General features: G+C 32.1%; 1 long non-coding RNA gene and 1 other non-coding gene across 2 annotated transcripts; both read right to left on the bottom strand.

Moving 5' to 3' along the window:
* Positions 1 to 2,324: 2,324 nt before the first annotated feature.
* Positions 2,325 to 5,305, bottom strand: LOC128042314 (uncharacterized). The gene is made up of 2 exons (XR_008197525.1): positions 4,422 to 5,305; positions 2,325 to 2,633 (listed from the first exon to the last, which is right to left on the bottom strand). It is a non-coding gene; the product is annotated as an uncharacterized LOC128042314 (long non-coding RNA).
* Positions 5,306 to 13,831: 8,526 nt separating this feature from the next.
* On the bottom strand, positions 13,832 to 13,932 carry LOC128042743 (small nucleolar RNA Z161/Z228). Its single transcript, XR_008198255.1, has one exon. It is a non-coding gene; the product is annotated as a small nucleolar RNA Z161/Z228 (small nucleolar RNA).
* Between the last annotated feature and the right edge of the window lie 12,245 nt (positions 13,933 to 26,177).

The following is a 26,177-nucleotide window of genomic DNA, read 5'->3' as shown; positions in this document are numbered from 1 at the left end:
ATAATTTTCCTCATGCTTCTACTCACCATATTTGCCTAAATTTTAATTTGCTTAAAATATCAGAAAATCATATGCGACACTTTTAATTAGAAAATGTGACATTGTTGTTATAGAAAAGGGAAAAATATATATTTATTAGTAACTATTTTTATCATTGCTCGTCGATATGTTTATATTTAATAATTTTTATTTTATATAATTAATTTAAGTAACCATTATTAAAATAATATATAAAATGTTCTGATAAAAATTCAAATCGTATTTAAAATAATTTAAAAAATTAACAAGGAATGTTGCATGATGTTTAAAGTATGAACATGTCTTTTTTTAAAGGATTTAATTTTTATTATTTTAATCTTTACAAAACCGATATATATAAATTAGTGTTAGTTGAATGAATGAAAAGGTGAAGAGGGTGAATTAGTGAATTTTTTTTTTTAAATGAAAAGATATAGAAAATTTGACATTGAAATTCATAGAGATTTAGCCTGATTTGTCTATATCCTCTTCCTTGGCTTCATTTGTTAACGAGTTCTCAATTCACTAACTTGAATTGCCACTTTTCGATAATAGGGTATAACCCTTATAGCTCTTTATCTTTTACAAGGTTAAGATAGAACTTTTAATCCCTTTTATGATTTTTCTACCTAAACAACTTGAATAATCTCTTTAATTAAAGGAGAATTACTGCAAATTGAATATCGAATCTCTAACAAGTGATTATTTGTAAAATTGAAGTTCTTAATGATACCAAAAGAAATTTGCACAAATATTTCAACTTAACCCTCTAGAGAACTCTTGGTGGCCCAGAAAACTTAGCCTTGTTTCTTTTAGTATGTTTTCCCTTCCCTTTAGAGGAAGAAGTTATTGCTAAGTTTGCTTTTGCTTTTCAGACCGAACCATCATTCAACATCAATTCATAGGATTATAATTCCTTCACGAGTTGTGTAAGCGTTAGATTCTAGCTTTCAATGTTATATGCGGCCCAAAATCCTACAAAGTCCTTGGACAAGCTTTTGAACACTATCTTTATTTGCGTATTCTGGTCCAGATTGGTCTCATTATCCGTAGCCTCGAAAAAGTATCTCATAAGAGTGATCATATGACCTTTAACCAGAGTGTCGGGTTTTTGCTGGGCATTCATCAAACTAGTTATAGTTGACTATCGAGCCAAGGCAGCTTGGCCTCTAAACATGTCCTCTAGTTTGTCTAGAATCACTTTGGCAGTCTTACAACTCTCTAGTTGCTTATAAAGGGTGTTGGTCACGCTTGCCAAATATATAACAACGAGCTATCTCATCAAACTCCTTTCAGCATTCTCTAACCTCAGATTGTGTAGCCGAAGGGCATTTAGCATAAAGGACTGATTTTAGTTTCTCATAACTCAGGACAATCATGAGTTTCATTTTCCATTCCTTATAGTTATTTTCATTCAATTTGTTCTCAGCGAGTATATTTAATAAGGGAGTAGGTGTCATTTTCGAACTGAAAATAAAATATTCATTCATTAATATCTTTGTATTAACTAAACATTTTGAAAACATTTTGCAACTTATGGTACGCATTAAGATTATGCATGCGTCTTACATTAAACGTTGAAAATATTTGCAAGTCATTGTATCAATAATTTCTACACCTATTGAATTAAGTTCTCGTGGGGTAATTTTAATCAACTAGTAAGAATATGGATTTCCATCCAATTAATACATTAACCTATTTCCTTAGGCATTCAGACGTACTAAGAATCGTTTAACGTTTGACCATCATTCTAACTTAAGTAGAGCACCGTGGGAAGTTACTTAATTAGAAGATCTTGAGTGTATAACCATCAACTCAACACCTATCACATCTTGTACCAAAAATGAGTCACCGTGGGACAATTTCACGTAGTGACATGTTGTGACTAGTTGTCTTCTTTGAAAAAAAAACTTCTTATTATATCGCATGGTAATACCTACAACAGGGTTGGCCAACTATCATACGATTACAAGATGATTCTTCTTACTTTCAGGAAATCTCCTTAGTGAGATCCACATGGCAATCCTATCATGGCATAGTTAAATTGTTATGACATCACAAGAGACCATTGATGGAGGCTATAGGTATTGTTTAGAGACCTTCTCCCACTCAATCTGTTACAAACATGTAAGGTTTTTAATATCCGGTTTCAATCATGAATGATCAACAAATGCATGACAAGTACATGTGACATTCTTTCCCTAAACTATATGACATGCTTATCATACATATGCATGAACATACATTTGTAGTCAAATAAATATTATCATGTTACCATAAATAAAAGCATAAAATTTAAATGACCCTTAGCAACCAAAGTTTTTTTGATTTCATCCTAGAAAAATAACAAAAATTACAAAAGTCACCTCAAAGCATACTTTGGGTCTCCTATTTTGCCACCACAGACTTTCATTGCCGTACCAGTTCATGTTGTCATCGTTTTTTCACAGTCGTTGGGCCGCCATCGGACCACCACTGTCAGCCAATATTGTCAACCATCACCGTTGGACCACCAACAGCCTCCGCTGTCGGACCACCATTGGTCTTTCTCCAGTTTTGTTAGGTCGAATTTGCATCGTCTCGATCAGCTTAGATGTGTCTCGATTCTCCAGGTTCTATCGAAAATATTAGTTACATAAATCTTATGTCCATTTTTTGCTAACATAAATTATTCTAAAATAATAAAATAAATAAATAATGCGTAAAGATGATAATCTACGATCTAATTACATATACCCAAAAATTAATAATAATTACAATCAATTTTCTAAGAATCACAACTTTGACAAAATTACTTTATCATATATAATAATAAAATAATAGCATGCATTCATTCACATACATTTCCCTAAACATGATTATAATTACAAGCATGCCACATCTTATCAAAATTAATCACACATGAATAAGAGAGAAAATTTCAGTATCGGCTTATACTATAAACATAGAACAACTTGACTTTTTGATACCAATTGTTGGAAAAGATCTGGTTCAAAGATAATTTTTTTGCACAACAAAAAATTAAAAATTTTGAAAATCGAGTCGGTTTGTGATATTTATAGAAATAAACTTTACTCGAAATCACACCTATGCTTTCAGCTAGACGGATCCTTACCGTTCCCAACTTTCAATCGAACGGTCATCTTTGTTATTCTTATACCAAGAACTGCTTCGAGTGTGGGCTCGAACAAATTCAAATCAAACACAAAATTAAAAATTATTTACTTTACTTTCAAGGGGAAAGTAAATCTCTCTTCAATAGGAACTAGTAAAATTGTTATTCTAGAAAATATAGTTTATACTTAGAAAATAAGTTCTCACTATTTTTGGGCAAAATAGCAATATCTCAGAGTTATGTATTTAACACAACCGGTGTAATCTATTTATAAGAAGAAGAAGTGAAACCCTTATTGAATTAATAGAAAAATAAAATCCTAATCCAACTAGGAGAGAGAGGGTTGACAACCCTAGTTAGGTATACTAGGGTTTGCCGCCCATGTATTAACATGAGGGACTTTTGGGCCTCTCCCATATTGAGTCTAATTATAAGTGCTTCTTGAACTTTTGACCCAACACTTTATAATTCAATTCAACCGAATACATGTTTTTCTATTTTCCAAAATAAATATCATAAATAAATTTTAATTAATTAATTAATTTAAAATTAAATAATTTTCTCAACTCGATTCTAATTCGTTAAAATCATGACAACTTTACCCATAAAAAATCTATAATAAAATATATCCAATATTTCTACATTCAACGGATTCACAAAAACCAATTAATTTAATTCTATTTTGAACTTCAATTAATTAATTAATTAATTAATAATTCGAAAAACCATAAATTAATTTTACAGGTCATTTTCAATTTCATTTATTAGGGTGACATCTTTTTAAAGATCCCAGTGGGATCCTTTTAAATCAACGATTTGAAATAAAAAGAGAGAAAGAAACACCAATTCACTATTGATCATACCATGTAGGATTTACATTGAGAAACGTGAGTTTATTTTTTAATCAATTCAACTGATTTCAACACTAAGAAGGAGAGAAACTAATTTTCAGGTCACTAGTACAATTTTCTAGTTTCTAACGTAACTTGATCAAACAACTATAGTCCTCTCATTTTTATCTTTTTACCACAACCGTTGATTTAAAAAACATCTTATGAGATCCCATTATAATCAGATCTCATATTAGACATTACCATTTATTAGACCTGAAATGTATGTGGTTTGTTTATAATAATTAAAACATTCTTATATAAATATTTATATATTTTCATAAATTAAATATAAATAATTTGTTATTACTTAATAATAAAAGTATAAACGGAAACAAATAATTTGAAACTAAAACATGGTATTTTAAACACAGATTAAGCTTAATAGGATAATTTACCATGAAGGAAAACGATCTACGATGATATCCATCTCTTATACAACACCCAAACAATATCTCTTCTACTCATCTCCACTGTTGAAAAGCCATCTGACAATACTCCTACCTTCTCAAAATGGTTAAGTAATGTTTCCTACATCAATAAACACGTGAGTATACGCGAGTATATATATATATATAAATATATATATGTAATTGCTGGATGATATATGATAAAAGAAAGCAGACTGAGAACCTGTAATAATTTGCCCAGGCCACTATGGACATTTTGCTATCAGTGCCTATATCAAAGGATCTAACCACCAATTCTTGCTGGAAAACAAGACCTTCCTCCTGGACCATTCTTCCACATAATATGTCATGTACCGTGTTAGGGTTAGCCTTCCTATTTCCTGTTGTGTAACTAACACTACTGCACTTTGGATCTTTCACACCCATATAAAGGCTTTTGTTGTTTCTTCCAAAACGCAGTTTAGGTATATTACAGGCCAATGAAGATGTGAGCATGGAGATTGTAGGTTAAACTTTACAGGCCATATGCCTGTGTATCCAGTAAGATAATGCCTGCAACTCTGCCTAAATTTACCATTAATTGAACTAACCTCAAAGCAAGCAACTAATTGAAGTATCAAAATTGGCAGGAAGAATTGAAGCAATTCGAGCGGCAGCACCGGAAGGAATAAGCGGTGAAACAAGCAGCTGCAACAGCAAATGGCAATAAAAGTAAGGTAGCAGAGGACTTATGAATTTTTGTTTGCTCTTCTTATTCTTGTTCTTGGTGTAAACTAAACTCCAACCGTTTACAGCTAAAATTTCTAGAATTCAGAACTAAGTTAAAACTAGAGTTTCAATATATACATACAAGACCATCAAGAACTGCTAAGATTCTCCTTAACCAAATTAAAAGAACAGTGTGGGATAGATTAATTGGTCGTAAATGCCTCTGCCCAAACTGGGACCTATGAAAACTCTGGTTATAGGGTACTCATTGCTCTTTAGCACTATTTTCAAAATCTGATCAGATAAGTTGGATTGAAACCCGATCGGTTTAAAATAAGGGATTAGATTAGTATTCTGTGATTTGGTACGAATTGGATGAATGGACAATAATATCGATTGGACTGATAGTTGACCTAACTTTCTCTATTTTTAAAATAACTTTTAATTTCTATGATATTTAAATTAATTTATTTAATTGAATTAAATAAATTAGTCAAGTTCTAAAACCTTCCTGTTTAGTTGAACTATGTAGCAAAATTTTATGTTTTTTGAGAAAAAAAAAATGCATACTTAATAAAAGGGAGCCTACAAATCCTGAGTAATATCCTTGGAAACTCATATGAATATGTCATGAACCTCTATGTTTTTCGACCATTTAGTGATCTTCTCAAAAACCCCATGCAAAGTTGCATTTTTAGAATAGTTAAATCCATCAAACATACTTGTGGTCTGCTCCATTTCTCAATAGAGAAGGAACATTTTCCTTAATAATCTTTATATAATGACACCACGAATTTTTTATTTCTCAAAGGTGTTAATTGTATTGTAATCCAAGGACCACCCTACTAAACACTTTTCCAACCATCGTAAGTTCTCAGTATCTATCAGTCCCTCCACCATATATTCTTGGTTTCTTACAACCTCCTTCGGTTAAACCATAACTATCTTTGTAGCATTAGAGTTACAAACAACTCAGGGCCAAAACATCTCACCAAATCATTAGTATTATTCAAAAGGTTCGTTGTTTTCCTTCGATACCTTTGCTTCGATCTATTATCAATGAAACGAATCCCGTTCAAAATTTCCATCACATTACTCGCTTGTACAAAATTTGCAAATCGGACAAATGCAAATTGGGAGCCATTCTTCGATGTCTTTTCATATGAATATTTGAATTTTTGGATTAATTGAAGTAGGTGTTTTCTTAATCAATTTTTAATCTAATCAAATACAAAAAGAAATAGAATAGTATGAAATTTTTAACGAGAAAAATATTTCTTTAAAAAAGAAAAAGGATATATTAATCCTATACCAAATAGTAAGAGACAAAAAGCATGTGCAAGTGTCATAGGGCTAGAACTTTCGTCTCGCAATCCGTGTAGTCTTAGGTAATTTTTTGGTTTTAAATTCGCCTAAGTCAGCCTATGTAACACCCCTTACCCTACTTGATAAGTCAACCTATGTAACACCCCTTACTCTACTTGATTGTTGGGTCTAAGCTACGAAACGCTACATACATTGTCGAAGCAACCACAGTCAATCGGACAACGTAAGATCATTTATTCATGTAAGCAAGAGTTAATCACATTCAAAATTATGTTAAACGATCGATTCTGAATCTTAATCGAGCTGACAAAAGCTCTTTTTCCAATCCGAGCACAAAACATGACCAAATTGCAAAAGTTTAAAAGTTCAGGGTCAACATCGTGACATTGCCAAAATAGTATGTCATGTCATGACTTCAAGCCACTCGACGTTGCGATTTCACTTACTATTGGCCAACATTGTGACAAGGTAGGTTGGTCGTTGGGCATAGACCTTATTTTTTATAAAAATGAACCATTTGATACCTATTTCAATATTTCCAACAACAATCATTCAATATGTTCACAAATCATCACATTTACTTAATTCAAAGCTTACCGAATTATGCTAAACAAGCTCAAATGTTCAAGTTCAACATCGTAACAACACAATCAACACTTATTCATCAATTAAACTTAAACATTTCAATGTCATTACAACCTAACAATCAAGTCATATAATTATCAAACCTTACATATGCCAATCCTTTTTGAAACATGCTATATCACCTTAACTTCATACATTTATGGTCATTTTATACATTAATGGCTTGTACGCCTTAAACATGAAACATATCAACCATTACATATCTCAAGCACATCAATCAAAATATACCATTTCAACTAAACATTAATTTAACTAATTCACTTGCCATGGTCAACATTCAAAGTCATCATCAAATGTTATATTCATCACCAATCTTCAACTCATCAAGACGTTTATACATTAAGATACATAACAAGACACTTATATACATCAAAATTTCTACTTAAATTTATATATGGATCTTAACAATTTGCAAAGTTTATATTCGTTTTCTTTAGTTGTATATTTGGTGAATTACACCATATAGATTTTTTTTCTAGATAGTTGTTCAACATTGTTTTGACATCCATTTGTCAAATCTAGTAATCAAGAACCACCGTAATAGATTAAAAAAATGTGGACTAACTTATGCATCACTACTACAGAGAAAATTTCCTCGTAATTGGTACCTTCTTTTATATGTGTAACTCTTTGTGACAACTCTAGTCTTATAGGTCTCAACCTTTCCTTTCACATATTTGTAATACCCTTCACTCATCTTGATGTACAGTACAAATGAAGGTGCCATCAAAGCACATACTTATCAGAATATCAAAGTTATCGAAAGTACTTGGGACTCAAAACGAACCTCAAAGAGTCAAAACGACCCAAAACAGTGTAAAGGGCAAACTAAAGCAAGGGTACAAGTACCTTTGGAGAAGTACAGAGAAGTATTAATACAACTCCTTGGCATTGTAGCTTTTTACTACAGGACCTTATATCACTTTAAAGAACCCTAAAGCTAAAAATAAATTCAAAAATGCTATCATCTCCAAACACTACCAAAAGATATCTTAAAATTTCAAATTATTATAACTTAAATTCTAAACTCATTTAAACTCAAAATACAATTCATAAACACATTCAATGTAAGCAACGAAACAAAAGCTTACAAATGAATCCCAAAAGAGTTTGAAATAAACTTCACAAGTTCAATTCTAATGTCTTTGTGTATAGATTCAAAACCAATTACAATCAACCTTGAGCTCATATGTAAACAGTTCAACTTACATGTTAATAGTTGAAATTTAATTAACTAATTATGAAGTTCAACATACAAAAAAAATTCAAATCTAATTACCAAACTATGAAATTCAACATTAATTACCGTATGAAATTATCGTATTCAACTCAAATGTTAATGATATGTTAATTGCTATAATAACATTCACATTACAAAGTCTAAACCTATAATTTTTAAGGTGAATTTGAATGGATTGTGTGTTCACTGCAATTAAGTGTAAAAACAATAATAACAGTGAAATTAAATATTATAGCAATACTAAAATAAACTAAACACACCACACCTAACTACCCATCCAAACCCACCCTTAGACTATTAAAAATCAAACATATGTTCACTTTAAAACCAAATTCACTAACACAATTTTACATAAAAATTTTGATTTATCTTATTCTTCAAATTGAAAAAAAAACTCAAGCAATAAACTTATTGGGTCAAGTGAATTCATCTATGTTGAATATCAAGAATTTACTTTATGATCGTGAAGCGTGTATGGTAGATATTTCACGTCAATTTACTAAAAATGAAAATTTAGTAAAAGTTTGTATAATTTCCTCATAAATTTAAAATTATTTGGATTAGACATGAGCGATAAATAAATATTATAAAGCGAAAAACTAGTCAAGCTCGATAACTATCTCCAATTGTAATTTTAATGTATTTATTTGTAATAAGCAATTTCTTCTAACTATAGCAACTAGGCAACCATGATTACTTTACCCTTTCTTTCTCGTTTCAACAACATTCAAGAACGTTAAATCAAATTAGAATGAGAAAAGACAAAAATAGATTAGTTTGTATTGGAAAAAAAATAGAACAAATAAGGATCTGTAATTAGTGCTTAATAAGAGCACTGAGAATGAAAATGACTTTAAAATTTTGAATTTCAAAGACTAACATAATCTCAAATAGCATGTTAATGAGTTCCTTGTGATGCCCTTTGGACTCACGAATGCCCCAGCTACATTTTGCACCCTAATGAATAAGGTACTTCAACCTTTTCTTGGTCGTTTTGTGGTTGTTTACCTTGATGATATTGTGGTGTATAGCAAGTCTCTCGAGGAGCACGTGGGACACTTGAGGGAGGTGTTCCAAACTTTGAGGGAAAATGAGTTGTTCGTTAAGGAGGAGAAGTGCTCATTTGCCCAACAAGATGTGTCATTCCTAGGCCACATTGTGGGAGGGGGTAAGATCCGAATGGATAGGAGCAAGGTTCGAGCCATTTCCGAGTGGGAGCCTCCAACCAAGGTGACGGAGTTGAGATCCTTCCTTGGGTTGGCAAATTACTATCGACGCTTTATCAAAGGCTACTCTAGAATTACCACACCCTTGATGGACATGTTGAAAAAAGGGAAGGTATGGGATTGGAATCCGGAATGTGAGAGGGCCTTTGATCAATTGAAACAAGAAATGACGAGGAAACCCATGCTTGCCTTGCCTGATTTTTCGAAGCCTTATGAGGTACGCACAGATGCATCAGATTATGCTATCGGGGGAGTACTGATGCAAGATGGACATCCAATTACTTTCGAGAGTCGAAAGCTTAATGAGACGGAGCGAAGATGTACGGTCCAAGAGAAGGAGATGACTGCGGTGGTGCACTGCTTGCGCACATGGAGACATTATTTATTGGGTTCCAAGTTCGTGATCTTTACCGATAATGTTGCCAACAGTTATTTTCTAACCTAGAAAAAGTTGTCTCCCAAACAGGCTCGTTGGCAAGTTTTTATAGCTGTGTTTGACTTCACAATGGAGTATAAGCCAGAGAGTGCCAACATTGTGGCTGACGCACTTAGCTGAAAGATGGAGTTTGCAGCAATTAGCCAATCTGATGGTTCCTTATTGGAGCGCATTCGAGAAGGATTGTCCCATGATCCCACAGCCAAAAATTTGACTGAGCTGGCCAAGGAGGGAAAAACGAGAAGATTTTGGCTTAATGGAGAGCTGCTATACACCCATGGGCATCGCCTCTATGTGCATTATTATGGGAAGCTACGTAAGGAAGTCATGAAAGAGTGTCATGACTCGAGATGGGTGGGCCACCCAGGGATGCACCGTACTTTGGACCTTTTGGAGGAACGTTACTATTGGCCTCACATAGGTGATGATGTGGAAACTTATGTGAAAACTTGTCTAGTTTGCCAACATGACAAGGTCGAGTTAAAGACCCCAGTCGGTCTGCTTCAACCCTTGCCCATTCCGGAAAGACCATGGGAGAGCTTATCCATGGATTTTATTGTTGGTTTGCCTAAGTCTGATGGGTTTGCGAGTATTCTTGTTGTGGTGGACAGGTTTTTGAAGTACGCGACGTTCATTCCAGCCACCAAGGAATGCCCTGCTGAGGAGGCAGCTCGTTTATTCCTTAGAGATGTGGTGAAATATTAGGGAGTGCCACAGTCTATTGTCAGTGATCGAGATGGGTGATTTACAAGTCGGTTCTGGATGGAGTTGTTCAAGTCAATGGGTGCAGATTTGAACATTTCCACGAGTATGCATCCGCAAACTGATGGGCAAACTGAACGAGTAAATGAATTGTTGGAGACATATCTACGACACTATGTGAGTGCCACACAAAGGGATTGGCCAAAGTTATTGGATGTGGCTCAGTTCTAATATAACTTACAGCGAAGTGGAGCAACGAACCAAAGTCCGTTTGAGATAGTGATGGGCCAACAGCCACTCACACCCAACGTTGTTGTGACCCGTTATACAGGACCAAATCCGGCAGCTTATCGATTTACGAAGGATTGGCAAGAAAAGAATGACTTGGCTAGGGCTTGTTTACACAAGGCAAGTAAGCGCAATAAGAAGTGGGCCGATCAGAATTGAAGAGATGTGCAATTTCAAGTGGGTGACTTAGTCCTTGCCAAACTACACTTGATTTTACGATATACGGGATTGCACAAAGGGCTCGTGCGAAAGTATGAGAGGCCGTTTAAAGTTGTGAAAAGAGTGGGCAAGGTGGCCTACAAGCTTGAGTTGCCTCCAAAACTTAAAGTCCACCCAGTGTTCCATGTAAGTATGCTTAAACCATTTCATGGGGACCAAAAAGATCCGAATTGGGGCAAGTCTGAACGAGCGCTAATGGGGGTAAAGGTCTCTTATGACCGTGACGTTGAAACCATTGAGGCAGATCGTGTGATTAGACGAAAGTACCATCGACCGCGTCATGAATACTTAGTTCGATAGAAGAGACTTCCTTATAGCAAAGCAAGTTGGGAACCTGCTGAGGCATTGTGGTAGTTTCAAGGAAAGATTGACCAGTTCCATGAGAAGGACGCGACGAGGGCGTCGCTAGAACAAGTGGGGGAGAATTTCATGGGTTGCGCATGGGATCTCGCAACCATGACGAACTTGTACGATCCATCACATTGAAGGGAGGTCATTTGGCCCAATTGGACTGGTCCATTGCCTGGAGAAATTAAAAGCCCATCTCCAGAGCTTGGTAAATAAGGAAAGTAATCTTCTAAAGATATGCTTGGAGAAATTAAAAATATGGAAGGTGATCTTTGGAGATACGTGATCCTAGATATTAAATGTAATTTTTAGAAGATACGAATATATAATCTTAGAGATTTGATATTTTGATAGCTTTTAATTGTAGCCATTGATGTATTTTGATTTAGACCGTTGATTTTGGAGAGCCTCATCTATGAATGGAGGACTCTCTGCTCATTGTACAGTATTGAGCTGTTAATAGAATTTTGAGAGTATTCACTCAAACTTTTTTCTCAAGTGTTCTTACTTTTCTGTTGTTTTTGTTCACCTTTCAAGTTCATTCTTACTTCGTTCTTCTACTGTTCTTCGTGGGTGCCTTAAAAGAATTCTTTTGAATCCATATTTGTTGCGAGTTAGGCTGACTTAGGCATTTTTTTTAGCAAAGAAACTGCCTAAGACCACACAGATTGTGTGGGAAAACTCTAAGTCCGTGACAAAAGCACATACTTATCAAAATATCAAAGTTATTTCAAATTTCAAAACTTGAAACATTTTTATAAAATCAAAATGTCAAGTTTTGAGTTGGTTTGGAAACTTTAGAATCAATTCAAAATAATTTAAAAGTTTCAAAGTGATCAAAGGTGCTTGGGACTCAAAACAAACCTCAAAGAGTCTAAACGACTCAAAACAATGTAAAGGGCAAACTAGAGCAAGGGTACAAGTACCTTTGGAGAAGTACAATAATTCTAAGGAGAAGTATCAATACAACTCCTTGGCATTGTAGCTTTTTACTACAAGACCTTATATCTCTAAATCATTATAACTTAAATTTTAAACTCATTTAAACTCAAAATTCAATTCATAAACACATTCAATGCAAGCAACGAAACAAAAGCTTACAAATGAATCCCAAAAGAGTTTGAAATAAATTTCACAAATTCAATTTTAATATGTCTTTGGAATAGTTCAACTTACATATTACTAGTTGAAATTTAATTAACGGATTATGAAGTTCAACATACAAAAGAAATTTCAAATCTAATTACCAAATTATGAAATTCAACATCAATTACCAAATTATAAATTCAAACTTAATCCCAATCTAAATACCAAATTATAGTATTTAACTTAAATGTTAATGATATGTTATTGCTATAATAACATTCACATTATAAAGGTCAAACATATGATTCTTAAGATGAGTTTGGATAGACAGTTGGTTCAACGCAAAGTGTAAAAATAATAATAACAGTGAAATTAGATATTATAGCAATATTATGACATGAAACAAAAAATAAACTAAACACACCATACTTAATTACCCATCCAAACCCACCCTTAGACTATTAAAAATCAAAACGTATGTTCACTTTAAAACCAAATTCACTAACACAATTTTACATAAAAATTTTGATTTATCTTGTTCTTCAAATTGAGAAAAAAAACAAAACAAAAAAAACTCAAGCAGTAAACTTATTGGGTCGAAGTGAATTCATCTATGTTGAATATCAAGAATTTACTTATGGTCGTGAAGCGTGAATGGTAGATATTTCACGTCAATTTACTAAAAAAATGAAAATTTAATAAAAGTTTGTATAATTTCCTCATAAATTTAAAATTATTTGGATTAGACATTGAGCGATAAATATATATTATAAAGCGGCAAAACCAGTCAAGCTCGATAATTATCTCCAATTGCAATTTTAATGTATTTATTTGTAATAAGCAATTTCATCCAACTGTAGCAACTAGGCAACCATGATTACTTTACCCTTTCTTTCTCGTTTCAACATCATTCAAGAACGTTAAATCAAATTAGAATGAGAAAAGACAAAAACAGATTAGTTTGTATTGGAAAAAAATAGAACAAATAAGGATTTGTAATTAGTGCTTAATAAGAGCACTGAGAATGAAAATGACTTTAAAATTTTGAATTTCAAAGATTAACATAATCTCAAATAGCATGTAAAAAATATCCTCATCGTGCCAATTAAATGAAAACAAAAAAGAGGAAAAATCCAGTCCCATAAAAACGAAGATGGAAGGAAAGGAAACCTTAAATCATCAGAAACATTGGATCGATGCATCAAGCAAACACTTTGAAGGTGTCTCTCAGACGACCGTCGTGAGAAATTTTAATCCAATCTCATCATCTGATTTCATGTTTTTTTAAAAAAAAAAAAAACTAAATCAATAACACCAAACAAGAATCACTTCAACAGAAGTGAAGAACTAACCTAAAAGTAATGTTAAGAAGAAGAAAAAGAAAGAATGAATGAGAATATAGGAAATCAATAAATCGTAAGCAGGGGTGTGGTGGGTGACTGCCTCTTGTATCTAACAAATATATAGATCGCTGATTCTAGGGTTTTAACTGTTAAGTGGATTGAAGATTGGGGTTTGGGCTTAAGAAAAAAGAGAAAAAAAAGGTAACGGATTTTCTATATAAAACAAGCCCATAAATGGAGAATGGATTCGTTACATTTATATTTTTAAATTATCTATAAATCAGTATTTAAATTTTAAAATATATTGAAATTAATTTTTAAAACCAGTATTTTAAAATAATTTAATTATTTTTATTTTATATTTCAATTGCAAATATTAACGGATTTCAATTCCTATTTTTAATTAATTTATTTATTTTAAATATTCAAAATTTATAAATGTTTCTAGAATTTTAACCAAAAGAATTAATCTAGAAAACCTTTTAATAATAACATCAATTTTATTTTTAACGCAAAATTCTTTTATAAAAATATAAAGGATTAATGCTCACTTTAGCCCCTAAACTATACATATTTTTTCATTTTGATGTATAAACTTTTTTCTTATTTCATTTTAATACTTAAACTATCATCGTTATTCAAATTGGCCCACAACTTCAAAAAGATAAAGACCGACACATGGCACTATTAAAATGTTGTCATGTTAGCCTTCTTTTATTTTAGATAAACTAAATCCATTATCACTTAATCATTCTAATTAAAATAGTTATAAGAATTAATAAATGTCAGTTAAAAATGTCGTGCTCAACTGAAAACCATAGCCTCCCCTTTGTGTCATTGCTGCCACCGCTGCCTAAGCTCTAGCACCGTCAAAGGAGCTTCTTTTCAAGTTCCCAGACAACTCTTCATTTGATTTCAACTACACCCAAAGCACGCTTTGGTCCCTCGCGCTTAAAGCCCTACAAATATGGACTTTGATCCCATCATCACACCTCGGAACCTCACCTTCGATAATGAGTTCGAGTTCGGGTTCGAATTGGAAATGGTGAAAAACACTAGCAGTGCCAATAAGCTCAGATCCAACAACATCAAGAAGAAGATAGCCATCGTTGCGTTCAACATTAGTCTCAATATTTTAAGAAACAAAAATAAGAAAACGAAGAACATGGCTTCTAAGTTTTCCCTAGTTGTCGCTTCCTAACTCACCATCACTACTCACTACTTCATGAACCATCACCCCACTCATTGAAATCCCTGTACACAGCATCATACCCGAACAACAACAACAATGAGCCAATAACCAAAAAGTCACAATAAAAAATAAAATAAATATGCCCATGTTTTGAAGAGTCCCAAAAACTCAAAGAAAGGGACTTGTAGCGGCAGTGAGTTGGAAAATGGCACAGAAGGGAGGCCATGGTTTTTAGTTGAGAGATTGTTATTCTATAATCAGTTAGTGATTAATAGAATTTTTAACGATAATGGTTAGTTTTTATAATAATTTTAATTAGAAGGATTAAATTAAAAAATATAAAGTGGTTATAAGCGTAATTTACCTTTTATTGTTTAATATTATCTATATTATATTGTTTAATAATTTTTATAATCATATGTCTAAGACCTAAAGCTTAACTGGACGACTTATTTAACTAACGCGTGGGTTATTACTATTATTTAAATAATTTTAAACAGATAAAAATTTTAAATCTTAATTAAAATTTGAAAGGGTGAGAAAATTTTTGAAAATTTTACCTTTTTTTCTAAGAAATTAAAAAATATAAAATTATCATTAAAATAATTAATATTATCATTAAAATAAATGTTTTAATTATCATTAAGCTAATTATTATTTATCTTAATATTTAAACTTGTTCATCAATGTGGTATATATGAGATTTTTTCTCCAATTTAGTACATGTAAAATTACGCGGTTAATCATTTAACTCCAAAACGTGACAGAAGTCCGACGTGGCATTATAATGTGTGTTTTTTAAAATTAAAAATGCCTGGTTTTTTAATATTTCCCATGTCATTTTTATAATAATGTAAATGTAAAACATTTCAAACCAAATAAAAGTAAAAAAAAAAAATTGATCGCGTGAGGGGGGGTTTTGGGGTTTTGTAGTTTGCATTGAATAATTTTGAGTTAGCAAAATCTCGTTCGGTTTTAGTGTTTTAGATATTAATTGTTCTTTTAGTATAAACCCTAAACTGGTTTTTCATTGTGGGAAAAGAATCGAGCAAGGCTAACTGGAAATATTTAGGGCTTGGGTTAGGGAAATTGGTTGGGAAATCAATAGGATTTAGGAAATTCGGTGAAGGAAGCCAGTAGGGTTTAAGCTAATCGTTTGGGTTTTGGTTAAGGTAATCGAACTTGGAGGGGATTTGGCTCTAGTAGGCTGATTTTAAGGTTTCACGCTTGATGGGAATTTGGGCAAAGTTCCTGAAAAGAGTGTATGAAAGATTCCCTTGAAGAAGGTGAGCAATGTTGACTACTCCAGCAAAACTTTGATAATATGTGATTTTATTCCATGTGTTTTTGTACTTTTATATATTGTATATTTGAAATATTTTATATTTGTTTGTCTCATATACTTTATATTATTACAATTGTATTGTTTACTGTGTATTATTAAAGATTTGTATTGTTGAGAATATGTATTTTTGATGTATGCTATGAATATATGTGTACTTTAGCTAGTAATGGTGTAACATAAAATGTGGAATTGTTGGTATTGGTTGAATAAAAATGTTGGCTTGTTTGGTTATTGTTTAAATGATTAGAGTTGCTTAATCGTAGCACCTCGTTACTCGACCCGGCCATCAGGTCTGATTTACAAGATGCCACATTTGTTGTCAAAGCAATTACGACCAATTTACATTCAATTACAAACCATTAAACGCTCAAACATAACTAAAACATGTATATAACATGATACATAATCTTTTTTGGATCTTATACGAGCTTACGAAAGCTCTTTTGCTAACCCGAAGTCGAAAAAGGACCTAATTGTAAGGATTCTAAATTTTTGGTTTGACGTCATGATGCCGAAGGTTCCTTATCATGATGCAACTCATTATTTGGTGTTCATCATGACCTTGAAGCAACAACGTCGCTACATGGACTTTGCCTTGTTTCTCATCGCAACATTAGGGGTTTGTCGTTGCAACGTTACTCACTGTTTTCACAAGAATCAACTTGGTACGAGTTTATGAGACCTAAAATCATATGTACACACATTCCATATAGCCATATTAACCACATACCAAAACATTCAAGCCAAGTTATACATAATTGGTACTTCTCAATACAATCAAACCACTAATTCTTAACATCAACCATTCTTAAGACTTCAATTCAACCATTTTCATAACAACAAACCAAAAATACCATGATCAACATTAACACCTCTTTTACAACTTTAAACATTAGCCAAATCGCATGATCACTACATATACATATACTTTCTAACCATATATGACATTAAACTGAAATGCCCCTTAGGTACATGCCAAAGGACCAAATGAAACTTTCAATACAAACTTGGTTGAGTAAAAAAAGGTAATATGGATGCTAACTTCATGTCCCGAGGCTGCAATAAATACCTGAACCTGCACACGGAGAAAACAAATCGTACACTGAATAATAGGCTCAGTGGCACATTTATAATTCAAAGCATATAACATAATCATTAGCAAAACATTTCAGTTCAATACATGTATATCTATATGCACATAAAATCCTACTAACTTACATTTTTAGTTACCATACCTTTCATCAACAATCTATATACTTAAATATGCATATAACCAAATGTTAATCCATCCCAATTCAATTACAACATTAAGTATTCAAATATAAGTCTTTTCTATAAACCATTTATATTCTATGCCACATAATTCACTTTTTCATATCGCATTATTTACTAATTTCTAGAGTCTATTGACTCATTAATATCCATTTCGGCCCCTAGGGTTCGATTTCATTTAATTTGTATACTTGATTGTGTGATTTTAGCATTTCTTTCATATTTAAGTACAATTCATTCCAAAGGTATTCGATTTATACGCATTCGTATCATTCACCAAGTTACATTTTGCAACCCATATTAATCTAACTCGGACTCGGACGGATACTCGAATTGTCCAACCAATGCACCAAACTGTCACTGAAGTGCAGCACTAGATAGACTGAAATAGGGTAAACTAGCACGTATATGCATACTTGTCACATCCAAAAAATTGGGTTAGTAAAAATTGGATTAATGAACCAAGAGTAGTCACGCCTGAAATTTTTTTTAGATGACCTTGGCACATTTGTCAATAGATAAGTGTCAAGTATAGTGAATAAGTAGTGGTAGAGTTGTCCTTGATGTTCTGAGTTTGAATCCCTTCCCTCTCATTAATTTTTATTTGGTACAAATTTGTTTCAAACCTTAGTATAAGTCATGCCACGTTTTTAAAATAATTGTTGTAGAAGTGTGAACAAAGAATTAAATGGCCTAGTGGTTAGGAGCTTAAATAATTTCCTAAGGGTCCTAGGTTTAAGTCTTCACATTCTCTATATATTTATTTATTTTTTTGGCAACTTTTGCATGGGAAAAACTCTCCTTGTTATCACATTTGTTACCATGGAAGGGAAGATTTCTTTCCTTGTGTGTGAGTCAACCTTCATTCATTAAACTCTCCTTTCACTCCAATGATCCCTTTTTCATGTCTTTGTTCCCCCAACTTACCATTTTGTCTCCCTTTCCATAGAGTGTCATTTAATGCACCTAGACAAGTTTCATTCTCATCATTTTTTTCATTTTGGTTCTTCCAACCATTCTTTGGCCGCCCCTCCTCCTTTCTCCCCCTTTTCTCTTCATTTTTCTTTCATTTCACCTACTAAACAAAGCTTTTTTTTTAATTCTTCCACATCTCCTCCATTCTTAGCCAATCGCACCACCACCTCACCATCATATCTCCACCGTTAAACCTCTATTGTCACCATCGCCTTCGTGCTGCCGCCATCGACCACCACTATTTTTCACCGTTTTCTTTATTTTCTCCTCCTATCTTTCGTAATCAATGTTTTTATTATTCAAACTTCATATCTTGTTTTTTTATTGAAAGGTTTTGTTGTTAATCTTTTCTAATCTATCATTTTTTTCTTTTATTATTTTATTTGTTAGTTGACAATCCTCCTCTTTAATCAAATCACCGCAAGAAGCGTTGAGCCTCCTTACCCTTGAGATTACATGAGTATTGGTAAATCCTTCAATTAGATTATTTCTTTCTTTATTATAGTTTATGAAAGATTCTAACAAGGGTATTTCTTGTTTGCACATGAAGTGGTTATTTGAAACCCCGGATCCATACTCCATCCTTTAGAGGTGTTCGTCACTAGGACCATTGATTAAGATTCAAAGGTTGATATCCTCTCTTAGAGTTGGGAAATGGAATCGTTATTATCGGGTCATACGAATTTAGGTGTTGGTGTAACGACCCTATAGTCAAGGGTGTCAGAAAGTGCATTCCCAAGACTCCGTTTCCGTAAATCGAACTTGTAAATATTTTTAAAAAACATTTACGAAGCTAGTTGTGTAGTTAATTAGGTTTCGATTAAGTGAATTTGCATGAATTAAGAGTTATTATAGTATAAGGACTAAATCGCGTTTAAAGTAAAAGTTAATTTATAATTTAAAAATAATTAAAGGGACTAAAGAAGCAATTACACCTTAAGTGGGATGGCATTAGTGAATTATATATAACTTATATGTAAATTTATTTTACATATTATAATAGTTAAAGTTAAAATATGTAATAATATTAAGAAATTTTAATAATTAAGTAAATGTATATATGTATTATATAATAATAAAATAAAGTATAATAAAACAAATAGGTAATAAAAGAAATAGAAAGCCATGCAAATTAAGAAAGAAAAAAGAGAAAGGAAGAATGCACGGCTAGGGTTCAAAAGTTTCCAAGTTTAATTAGTTAGTCAATTTTGTCCTTTTTCGTGTACTTTTTATATTTTTGGAATCTCGGTGTTAAGTACTACATGACCCATGTCGAAATTTTAGCAATTATTAAGATTTTAAATGTTGTTAATGTTGAATAGTTTTAGTATTAATGATTAAATTGATAGATTAAGGTAGAAATGAAAAGGATTAAATTGTAGAATAAATTGTAAATTTTGAGTAATAGAGACTAAATTGTGAAAACTCAAAATTTAGGGGTTTAAGTAAAAATAGGAGTTAAAATTATTTTAAAGTAAAATTTGTATGAAAATATAGAATTAAATGTAAAGAATAAAAAGTTAGTCTCAGCTTAGGAACTAAATTGAAATTTAGGAAAATATTGAGTAAAAATTGAAATATTCTATATGAAATTGAATTGTGTTATATTGATGAATTTTAATTGTTTTAGTTCCGTAGCTAACATCGTACCAGAATCCTCGACTAGAAAGGGAAGGGTAAAATCGACGTCGAATAGCTCGGAATCCACGGTTTGTATTTCTATAAACCGAACCTAGTTACTGATTATTGTATTTTGATTTAATGCATATGGTAAGTGGTTGAAGTGAGTATTTGGCACTTTGATATTGAATTGAATTAAAGTTGATTGAAATGGATTGAGTTTATATATATATTATGAATGTATTGATTTTTTTTAATTGAAATGAATATATATGTGTAAATGTGATAATGTGCAGTTATGATAATTGGATATTGGTTGTATTTGGAAAGTGAATTGGAACCCTATTAACTGTACCAGGCTGAGTCGGATATAGATGACATGCCATAGGATAGGAAGAGTTCAGGGATTTCTTCGACTTCGAGTCGATGAGGCACTAGGTGCCAATTTACTTCGGTTTAACCAATGAGACACTAGGTGTCAATGTCTATAGCGCTGGACGCATATTACATCGAATTTACCTGATAAGGCACTGGGTGCCAAACTGGTGTGTTGGTTGGATCCGTGTATCCGTCCAAGTCCGAGTCATGTTAATAGGGGTAATTAAATAAAACGATTCTATGATTGATATTGGATGATATTGTATGTGAATTGAAAATGAGATAGAGATTTGAAACATGAAAATGAGATATGTTGTGACTAAATGAGATATATGAGTTATGTACTCATGAATTGGGTGTTGAATGGCTAATGCCAATGTATAAACAATTGTGGTTTGATATGTGATAGCTATTTATATAGCAATTGTGTGAATTGGGACATTGTTAATCAAATAAAAGATGTTAGCATGTGCAATTTGAGTATAGTACAAAATGATGTTGAAATTATGTGTTAATATGTATGAATTCAAAAGGTTGACATATGATAGTTGTGATCTTAGTCATTAATATGTGTTTATATTTCAATTGTGAATTTTTTATTCTCTTGTCTTTAAATGTTTGGATTATAGAAATACCACTAAGTTTTACTTAGCGTACGATTTTGTTTTCCGTGTGTAGGTTAGGTACTTCTCTTTTGATCACCGATTCAGCATCCAACAATGATCCCGAACTTAAATGTAGTGATGTTTATCTTTTGTGTCGACATGTACCTAAGATGTCTAGATGATAGTTATTTTGTGGATGGATTGTAAATGAGGTTATAAATGTAATGTTGGTTTGGTATATATATAAACATGTGTTTGTGTTTGAAGCCATAGTATGGTATGGTAAATTGAACCAAAGCTTGATATGTGCATGTGAATTTAAGTTAATGTTTTAGGTAGATATGAGCTAGGCCAAATTGATAGATTTTGGCATGTTTATAATTTTAATTTGAATGATGCATTGATGATATGTTTTGATGATATAAATGTGGTACCAATGAGGGTACATTGGTTAGGCACTTAGGATGATTGTTTTGGCATGGTTTGAAATGTTTGAAATGAATTATTAGATTAGATTACGACTACTCAGTAATACTCTGAAACCCTATTTCGACGACGGATACGGGTTAAGGGTGTTACAATGGGTCTATCCCAATACAAGTTTTATATATATCGTGAATAATGCCTAAATAAAATATTACTATTTGATTTGTGTTTTATGAGAATACGTTAAGTATTCTAAAATGGGAGACTCAATCCATCAAAACGGATTATATAAGTAAGTGATTTCGAACCAACTATTTTTATGAAAAGTATGTTGTGTGGTTATGACTATCACTGATTTGAAAAGTACGTTATTCTCATTCTCATATTATGTGGTATTATGACATAATTGATTTTATATGACTATTAAAAATGTGATGTTTTGATACATCGAGACAAAATGTGAATTGTAATGTGATGTTTTGATACATCGAGACAAAATGAGAATTGCATGTCAAAACATGCCTATATGATACTCTGTGATAAGTGATTCAATAAGTAAGATTCACATGCCTAAAGTGATATTTTTGTAGTAAAGTGAAAATATTTTCATTGTGGCCATATCACATGCATAGGGTTAGGATATGTGTAAGGAGGAAGATTTGGCAACTTGTCTATGAATTTGGTGGTTTCATCCAAAACCTACGTGGCAGCTTGTCTACGAATTTGGTAGCTTCATCCACAACCTATATGGCAGCTTGTCTATTAATTTGGTGGTTTATCCACAACCTACATGACAGTTTGTCTGCAAATTTGGTGGCTTAGTCCACATATATATTGGAGTGTTTAGATGGATGAGTTCAGGGGAACTCTTTTTGGAGTGCAGTGATGATGGGTAGGAGCTTTTCCGAAAAACTTACACCAATTTTTGAAAAGCTCTGCATTGACACCCTCATGCATACTGCAATATGTGAAATTATGTTGTTATATATAAATTTTGTTATTTTTATGAAATGTATGTTTTGATTACTAGTTGTTACCCAAGTTAAGACTATGTGGAATTAAGCCATATAAATTCGCTATAATATTTTGTTTTGTATACTGAATTTTTGCTTAATACTTGAGTTAAGACTCACGCTGAGCTTAAAAGCTCATCCTTTTAGTTTCATAACCTTTTCAGGTGATTCATGGACGTAAGACTTGGATTCAACTTATAGAGGAGCCTGTGGGATGGGTTTTTAATAAATGGTTAATGAACTATTGGGTTTGTTATTTTGGACATTGGACTTTTATTGAGTTATTTTTTCTTTTAAATTTTAAACTTCCATGCAAGCATGTTTGATGAGCTTACAAATATTTTTTATTTTCACTTATTTTAACTAAACTTATAATTTATGATTTTCTAAGTATTTTCAAAAGCCCATTGCGAAAGATATTTACCAAAGGATGTTTTAAAAATACTGCAAACTCCTTGTTTTAATAACTTAAGACGATATCTCAATTAACCATTGAACTTTCCAAATATTTGTGCTTTAAAGTGTTTTTCCAAAACTAAATTACTTAGTATTTAAATTTTAGAGTTTTTGTGAAAACAACTAGAACCTAATTGTTGTTTTTTAACAAGTAAATGTTTTCAACGGTTTTAATGTGGCTTCCGAAAATTTGGCCATAATGTCTAAGCCGGGTTTAGGGGGTTACAATACTGGCACTTGAAGCGCGTACTGACATGCTTTGTGCATCCTGGAACACAAAGTGCATCTTGGCGCATAAGCGTATAATCCCGTTCACAATCTAATCGTATGGCATGCCAACTAGCTAATAGGGTATCAATATTCAATTACATTTTCTATTTAATACACATCATTTTTCAGTCACATTCACTATTATAATTCAATTCCTTAACATATCATCTGTATTTCATATAATTCAATACACATTCACACTCAATTCCATAACATATATCATATTTCAATAATTCATGCTATTTTATATTTTATTCAATTTAGTCCTTTATTTTGTCAATTCATATTCAAGCTCAATCCAATAATTCATTTTATATCTAAATATTCACCTTAACACTCCTATATTCAATTAACATGAAAATGAAATCAATTTAAATGGCCTTAAATCATAAACGTACAAACTGTGATCTCGCGTCACTCATCGATGGTTTTCGCTTTTCCTTTCCCTTCCTATTATTCGATGTTGTCGTTAGCTACGAATAATCATAAAACATATCACATAATAAAATTCCACCCAAATCACAATAAAATGTCAATTTTACATATTTTATAATTTATTCAATTTAGTTCTTAAAACTAAGACAAGCATAACTTGCAATTTAGGGCATCGTATTAAAATCTGATTTCACCAAAACCCATTAAGGACTCTCTATTTTCTATTCCTACCAAAAATTTATGAAATTTTTGAATTTTATTCATTTTGGTCCATAATGTATGAAATTAACAATTAAGCTAATTTAGTCCTTTTCATATACTAAGCTTAATTTCTAACAATTTAACACCTAAAACATTCAATTCTCAACCATGGAAACTTTCAAAAACTTTAATAGTTTCACAAATTAGTACATAGGTTATGTAATAGCCTGGTTTAGACCCTAGTTGAACAGTGGTTTCAGGACCACAAACCCGAGTCAAAAAATATTCTAATATTACTTTTGGTGTTTATAGCATATTAACTTATATGTGTGAAAATTTCGTGAATTAATTTTACCGATTGATTGTTTAATTTGAGTAAAGGACTTAATCGCGTAAAATGCAAAAGTGGCTTTCTATTTTTTAAAGCACTTATTTGCTATGGTTTCTTAATTTCAAAGTCCTTAAAATGTAATTTGACCATTGAAAAAAAGTATGGTCAATAGTGGACATTAGTTATATGGTTTTCTAATTAAAATACAAAGGTTAATTTTGTAAATGATATATTAATAAGTAAATAAATAAAACAAATCAAAAAGATAGTGGAGTGTTCATCCTTATATGGCCGAATGTAAGAGAGGAAAGAAGCCATTTTCTTTGTTTAAGGGTTTGACACCTTGGAGATTAAATTAAGGTGTGGATTTTGTTCAGTTTTTGATAATTTTGACGTTTTTGATATCGTTGCTTTGAATACTAGCTAGCCCATGCTTGAATTTTTGAATTTTTTTGTGTATTTTGTGATTTTCCATTGATGAGAAATTGTTGTTTTTTTAGTTTGATGATGGAAAATAAAAATAAGTTGTTAGATTATTATGTTTAATTAAGTAATTTTTGATAAAAATGTGTATTAGGATTAAATTGTGAAATTTTTAAAATTAGGGGTCAAAATGTGAAATAAATGAAATAAATGGGTTGCTAGGGACCTAAGGAGAATTCGGCTTAACATGGGTTTAGTGAAATTTTGAGTGTTTTGTGATGTTTTAAAATATGGACTAAATTGTAAAAATGTGAAATGCTAGGGCTAAAGTGAAAATTGCCCATATTATGTATTTTTGGATGAATTTGAGTGAACATGTTATTAAACAAATCAAATTTGAATTAATTTAGATTAAGAGAGAAAGAAATCGGATTTGGAGCGGGGGAAATCAAAAGTAGTCAAATAGTCGTTCCAATTCGTTCGTCTCCGTACGAGGTAAGTTCATAAGTAAATAAATGTTGTAAATTCAAATGTATATGTTTTAAATGTTGCTGAATTGGTATGTATATATTTGACATATTGCCGAACTAATATAAGCATGATGTGACTGGTATTATGCTTAAATTGATCGAATTACGACGTCCGAAAGTCTCGTATGAATCATAGGAATAGTTGGGATACATATGTCATGACATAGGATTCCGAGATGTGTTTTTGTGTAAGACCACGTCTGGGACGTTGGCATCAATTTGAGATTTACGTGTAAAATCATGTCTGGGACATCGACATCGTATATGATTTTGTGTAAGACCCTATCTGGGACAGTGGCATCGATATTTGATTACATGTAAGACCACGTTTGGGACGTGGGCATTGTACGAGCTTTTTGAGCTATCCGAGTATCCTATTTGATTCCAAACGGTTCAACAGGAAGTGACAATTTGAGAACGATTGTGAAGTTAAGCTAAATGAATCAGATATGTATGAAATTTATATATTTATGATAAGTAAAGGTAGGCAAGGTACTTAATGTGATTTTATGAATTTCCAAGTGTGATGAGTGTTTATGTGGTTTAGATTGGTTAAATATCGGCCTAGTTGAATAGAATTACTAATAAACTTGAGATGATTTATTTGCTTATGGCTTACTAAGCTTTCAAAGCTTACTTTGTGTATTCTTTCTCTGTTTTTTTATATTTAAAGCTAGCTCGAGTTCGGGATCGTCGAGGAACGTC

The sequence above is a fragment of the Gossypium raimondii genome, chromosome 7 (genome assembly GCF_025698545.1).
Source record: "Gossypium raimondii isolate GPD5lz chromosome 7, ASM2569854v1, whole genome shotgun sequence".
Classification (NCBI taxonomy): Eukaryota; Viridiplantae; Streptophyta; class Magnoliopsida; order Malvales; family Malvaceae; genus Gossypium; species Gossypium raimondii.
The sequence above is the reverse complement of the archived record's forward strand: the minus strand, read 5'-3'. Positions and strand labels throughout refer to the sequence as shown.